Genomic DNA, 6,285 nt, shown 5'->3' on the forward strand with positions numbered 1-6,285 from the left:
AAATTTAAATATCTTTTTTAAATAACTTGAAAAACTTTGGGGAATTATTTCCATATTTCTTTTTTTTCACAATTTTATATTGAATGAAAATAATCTTGTAGCAAAATTCAACTGTACTAAATACTGATTTTTTAAATCTTTATGTGAAATATTCACAACATATATGCTTCCACTTATGCTATAATAACACTTTTTATTATTGTTGGTACCTCCTTTGCTCTTTATACTTTCTGTTGATTAAAGGATTTTTTGAAATATTCCCAATAGATCTTACCTAATTTTATTAGAATTATCAAAAGTAGCATTTTTAATACTATATATATGGGTCCCATTATTCAGGTACTAAATAAAATAGTTACTACATATTTGCTGTTCTTTATGCAAACCTGCACAACATAAGCCTGGCTATGGAAATGCTTATTTGTTGGGAGGGCGCTTGTCTGGATCAATGATGAGCACAATTATCTGAGGATGCTGAGGGACTCATTCCAGATGTCAATCTGAGGTCCAGATGAGTTGCCATCTACTAGGACAAATAAGACTCTCAGGGTCTGGCTGTCTTTAGTGACCCCTCAGTGACAACATAATAGCACTGTTAGCATGTTTTCTCTTTTTTCCAGAACAGGGCATTTATGTCTTGTTTTATAAGTCACTATGCACTTTATATATGATGAGTGATCCAAGATTGCTTCATTTTGCTTACTTTAAACAAAAGTTGTAGAAAGATAATTATATAAAGAAAATATGCTCTTGGGTAAAAAATGAGAAAATAATGATTGAATTAAGGAAAGAAGCAACTGTAATGGGTACTGAAATTCTCACTTGGGCTAAAAGAAGAAAAGATTAAATGTCTATATCAAATAATGACAATGGAACCAATTTTAGTTTTTTGTTAACTTTACTGTTGAAAATTTTCTGATACTCTGTCTCTGTTTTTTCTTTCTGTCATGTTTTGCTGAGATAGAAGGACTAGAATCAGGGGTTTGACTTCAGAGAATAGAGGTGAGTAACTAAACAAAGAACCCTTGAAGCTCATATGTGTATGTTATGTCCGTGTCACCAGGTCTTAAGGTCTCTATGTTCATCTCCTCAGAAACTTATTCAAGAATATTTTTTATAATGTGTCTTTTTCCTCATTAGTACCTTTGTCAAGGTTACCTACATTATTGTATCCTTATAATTAGTTCTTTCATTTTAATTATTTTATGTTTTGATAGAAAGATACTATTGGAAAATTTTTTTAGCAGTTTCATATTGAATCAAAATTATTGTAGTGAAATACAAATATGTCAGAATGTTATGATTTCTCCATCTGCTTAATTATTGAAATTTAAGAATAGAGACTCTTTGATTCATAAGGTTTCTGTGGCCACATTTCATTATATTTCTGCTTCTACTTTAATATTTGGGGGTTGACATGAATTGTTTCTCATTTTTGCAACATGGGAAGTTGTATGTGAAATTTTATTAGATCTCTTTAAGACCATCAAGTTTTTATATGATTAAAGTTGCTATAATTCTTTGGAAACACAAAACAGTTCAATTTTCAATACTGCTCTAAGCCTTTAAAAAGGATATTATGTTAGAGCTATTAAATGGAGAGATACAAAAATATCATATCATTATTATTTCTTACTAAAACTTTAAATACACATCCCTAAGAAAAGTGGTTTATATATTTCCTGGCAAGCTTTGTTGAAAATTTTGTTACCTGGGACCTAGTGATCACTGCCTTAAGCATAGGCAAATTTTTTTCTTGACAAAGTTCTATCACAACTCTTATGAGGTTAGAGATTATTTTTGTAATCATTTATTATAATTTTAAAATTTATAGTGATTATCTAGAACCATAGAAGGTAATTCTAAAGAACTGAGCAACTATCTATTGCATAGAGCACTCGGTGTGGTGCATAAACAATGAATCTTGGAACACTGAAAAAATTAAATTAAATTAAAAAATAAACAAATGAAAGAAATGGTCACAGATCAAAGAGGAAATTATCTCTGCCAGATATTAAAATGAGCTCTAGAACCTCAATCATTAACAACCTTTGAACAGGCATATAGATAGCAGGAAAAATAGGTCCTGGTTTTTAATTAAAAACCCTATTCTTACAAGACTCTATTTGTATATTTGTTACCATTAGTAGATTTACAGATTTATGGAGTTGGTGATACTGTCTCAATACAAACAGTGTAACAGCACATTGTTGTGTCATATCTATGCAGTAAATTCTCCATATTATTATGCTATATTATAGGACACAGGCATAGAAGAAAAATATAACTAACACAAAAGAATCTTCTTTTATGTTAAGTTCTTTGCCCCAAAGGCAACTATTCTGAAAATGTATCTCACCTTTTCCCTCATTTTTTCTTTAGAAAAAATGTAATTATATAGTTTTGCTTTCTTAGTGACTGCATAATTTACTCAAGATTCTTAATAGTCAGATGAACATTTTATTTGAAACATCAAATTAATTACTGCAAGTTTTTTAGTAATATCTTTTTTTGTATGTCTTTTAGCTATTAATATTTTGTGTTATCTCTTGATTAATCTTGATAGGAGAGTTTCAATCATATTATTTCAAATTATTTTTTGGTGTTACTTTTTCCCTTTTGTAAGTCTGCTTTCTATTTTGCTGATTTCTGCTCTTAACCTCTTTAATTTTTTCCTTATATCTTTCTGGATTTGTACTTGTCTATCTTCATCTAGCTTCTTGCAAAATATAATTTATTGATTTTTTTTAGTCTTCCTCAATTCTAATATATTGCTTTTCACTCCAAATTTCCCTGTAAGCACTTTTTAGCTGCATGAGCACAAGTTTAGTACTTATATCTTTTCTATTACTAATATAAATATATTTTCTTAGCTATATATTGATTTATTTTTAAATTATGGAGTATTTAGAAGAAGTAGGGCTTTTCTCCCTTGATCCTTAATGATTCTAAACTAATTCTATATGATGAAAAAACATACTTTGAATTGATTTTGTTACTTTTGAATTGTTTTGTATCTCTGCAATGGTACAGGGTATGCCATAATTCAATAAGTATTCCATTTTCACTTATAATTACATTAATATAAAATTATCATTGCAAATTTAGTGTTATATATATGCCAGTTAGTTCTATTTTGAAATTGTCTTTGAAATATATCTCTTGTATATTTACTAGTCTATGATCTGAAAATAAGTTACTCAGGGAAAGTCATGGGGGAGATAGGCATGGAGATAAGACACCTTGATGGTTTCTGGAATGTTTGTAATATTTGTATATTGATCTGTGTCTTGATGAGTTGTTTTGTTAGGATAGTGCAAATTTATTTAGCTGTATACTTTTCATACATGGACTTTTCTACATATATAACATATTTTATAGAAAGTTTAAAATATCCCATCAAATTAACCTAAATATTAGCTAATATGTTTCCTAGAAATATTGTCTAATATTGGTAATGTGTTTCTTGGGACATAGAGATTGATGTCTTCAGGATAAGTTGAGCATTCTCTTCTAAAAGCAGACATTATTAGTAAAAGCAGACAAATTAGTAACATTACACTGACAATCATACCAAGATAGATTTTACTAACAATCACTTAATACTATTATTAATTACAAAGCAAAAATTGTATACTAAGATTCAGATTTTTTGAAAAATCCATTGTCTGGATGAATCATAGTTTTATGAAATTTTATTATAGTAATTTATACTCTGATAACACATGAAAGGATGACAGTGATAGAACAAAATTTATTGCATTGATAAAAACTGTTCCCATAAAGAATTAGAATAATCTTCCATAGTGGGAATTTTTAAGGGTCAAGCATTATGTGTGTTTCTTCTCAGGTAAGTTTGAGATTCATATTTGGTATATGGGTTTTTTTCTTCATTTATTTGTCTTTAGTACTGGTAACGCATACTTGAGAGTGAGAAAATAAGAAAATAAATATGAAGGTATAAGTTATGATACTTGAATGAGGTAGTAAATTAATCACACAGGATACAGAGACTTTTAATCTAGCATAATATTTACTTAGGTTTATAGAAGTGTGTAGAATGGAATATACAGAACGGACATTGTCATCTCACTGAAAGATCTAACAGTTACTAATACACAGGTTTGTTTCACACTGACCATGCTATGAACATTTTATGACTTTCTCATATGGGAGCCTAAGGGTGGGTGTATGTGTGTGTTTTTTATCAGAACTTGATACAGAAAAACAAGAAAATATGGTTGTCGATATATACAATATATATATCCAGGGTCATGTTGAGTCAGACTTACATATCAACCATGCTTTACTCAACTCTGGAGTGAGCCTACAGGTCATGCATTCCAAGTAGAGATAGCAAGTTAAAGTCTCTCTGCACACAATATTTAACAATTATTTTCTGTCAGTATTTTCTAAATATACTGTGTGAAAATAAATCCAAGGTCATTTCTCCAGGCCAGCCTAAGTATGTGGTGAGCTCATTACTTTCTTACTTATAGAAAATGATAATTACATTGAGTTATCTTAACAAAATTGGCATGATAGAATAGATATTGAAGTGTAAGTAATCATCCTCTTGGTTTGGCTTAAGATGACCTAAGAGAAAATTGGAAAACCACATAGGGCAGGAAAGCATTGATATGACTTCTTCATCTAGAGAATTTAGTCATCTCTCTGTGTATGTATGTAATAGAAATAATACCATTAAATAGGAAAAATTCATTTTTTATATTAATGGAAACAAAAAATTAAAGGAGAAGGAACCATAAGTGAAGATATAAAGTAAAAATATAAAGCTATATAGGAATTCAATCAGCAGATTAGCACCTGGTGGTAATATTGTTCCAATGTGGGAAAATATTGCTTAGGATAAAGAAAAGATATAAAGTTGCTGAAAGTGAGTTTATATGAAATGTTTTGGTGTGGATCACTTTTTGCTTCAATAATCTAAGTGGTAAATTTTGAAAATCAATTTCTGCCACATTATTTAATCTGTTATAATTTTTGTGTGTCAAAATTGCCATATCCTTAATTGTGTCACCATCATATGGTCTGAAGAGCCTTATGAGATTACTATGTTGTCCGTTTCAATAAACTAAAGGTGAAGTGCTCACTGGTTTCTAATATAAATAACAGCACTGTAAGAAAACATCTGTTATGAAGGAGGCATGGGAAGATGGCAGAGTGGGAGACCCCTAAGCTCACCTTATTCATGTTAACAATTTGATATCACTCACATATGAGTAAATAAACTGGCAAAAGAAACTCCACAATTAAATGTGGAGACTCTGCATCAGTGAAGTTAAAAAAGTTAAAGTTAAAAAAGAGCTGCCCACAGGAGGGAGAGACCTAGAATCAGAGACAGGCTAAGTCATCAGGGAGTGCACATGGGGAAAAGAAGTACTCAGAATGTCTGGCCTTGAAAACCAGAGGGCTAATTTTGTAAGTTTGTATAACAAGCAAAACTTGAAGCCTGGAATGTATGCATGTATGTATGTATGTATTTGTCACCATAGAGTACTTCATTAGTTTTTTTAAAAGATTTTATTTATTTACTTGTCAGAGAGAGTGAGCACAGGTAAACAGAGTGGCAGGCAGAGGCAGAGGGAGAAGCAGGCTCCCCACTGAGCAAGGAGCCCAATGTGGGACTCGATCCCAGGACACTGGGATCATGACCTGAGCCGAAGACAGCTGCTCAACCAACTGAGCCACCCAGACGTCCCTAATTAGTTTTTAATATAGTGTTCCACGATTCATTGTTTGCATATAACACCCACTGCTCTTTTCAATATATGCCCTCCTTAATACCCATCACCAGACTAACCTATCTCCCAAATACCCACCCCTCTGAAATCTTCAGTTTGTTTCCTGAAGTTCATAGCCTTTCATCATTCATCTCCCTCTCTGATTCTCCCCTTCCTTTTTTCCTTTCCTTTTCCTAATACCCTCCATGCTATTCCTTCTTCTTTCTGTTCTACATATAAGTGAAACCATTTGATAATTATATTTCTCTGCTTGACTTATGTCACTTAGCATAATCTCCTCCAGTCCCATGCATGTTGAGGCAAATGGTGGGTAGCCATCTTTTCTGATGGTTGAGTAATATTCCATTGTATATATGAACCACATCTTCTTTATCCGTTCGTCTGTTGAAGGGCATCTCAGCTCTTTCTAAAGTTTGGCTATTGGGGACATCGCTGCTATGAAAATTGGCATACATATGGCCCTTCTTTTCACTACATTTGTATCTTTGGGGTAAATACCAGTAGTGCAACTGAAGGGTCA

The 6,285-nt window shown here is 31.6% G+C and overlaps 1 non-coding gene across 1 annotated transcript; it reads left to right on the forward strand.

The window, feature by feature from the left end:
- The first annotated feature begins 442 nt into the window (after positions 1-442).
- Positions 443-509, forward strand: LOC123945228. Its single transcript, XR_006819130.1, has one exon. It is a non-coding gene; the product is annotated as a small nucleolar RNA SNORD109A (small nucleolar RNA).
- The last annotated feature ends 5,776 nt before the right edge of the window (positions 510-6,285 follow it).

This window comes from Meles meles, chromosome 6 (assembly GCF_922984935.1).
Source record: "Meles meles chromosome 6, mMelMel3.1 paternal haplotype, whole genome shotgun sequence".
Taxonomy (NCBI): Eukaryota; Metazoa; Chordata; class Mammalia; order Carnivora; family Mustelidae; genus Meles; species Meles meles.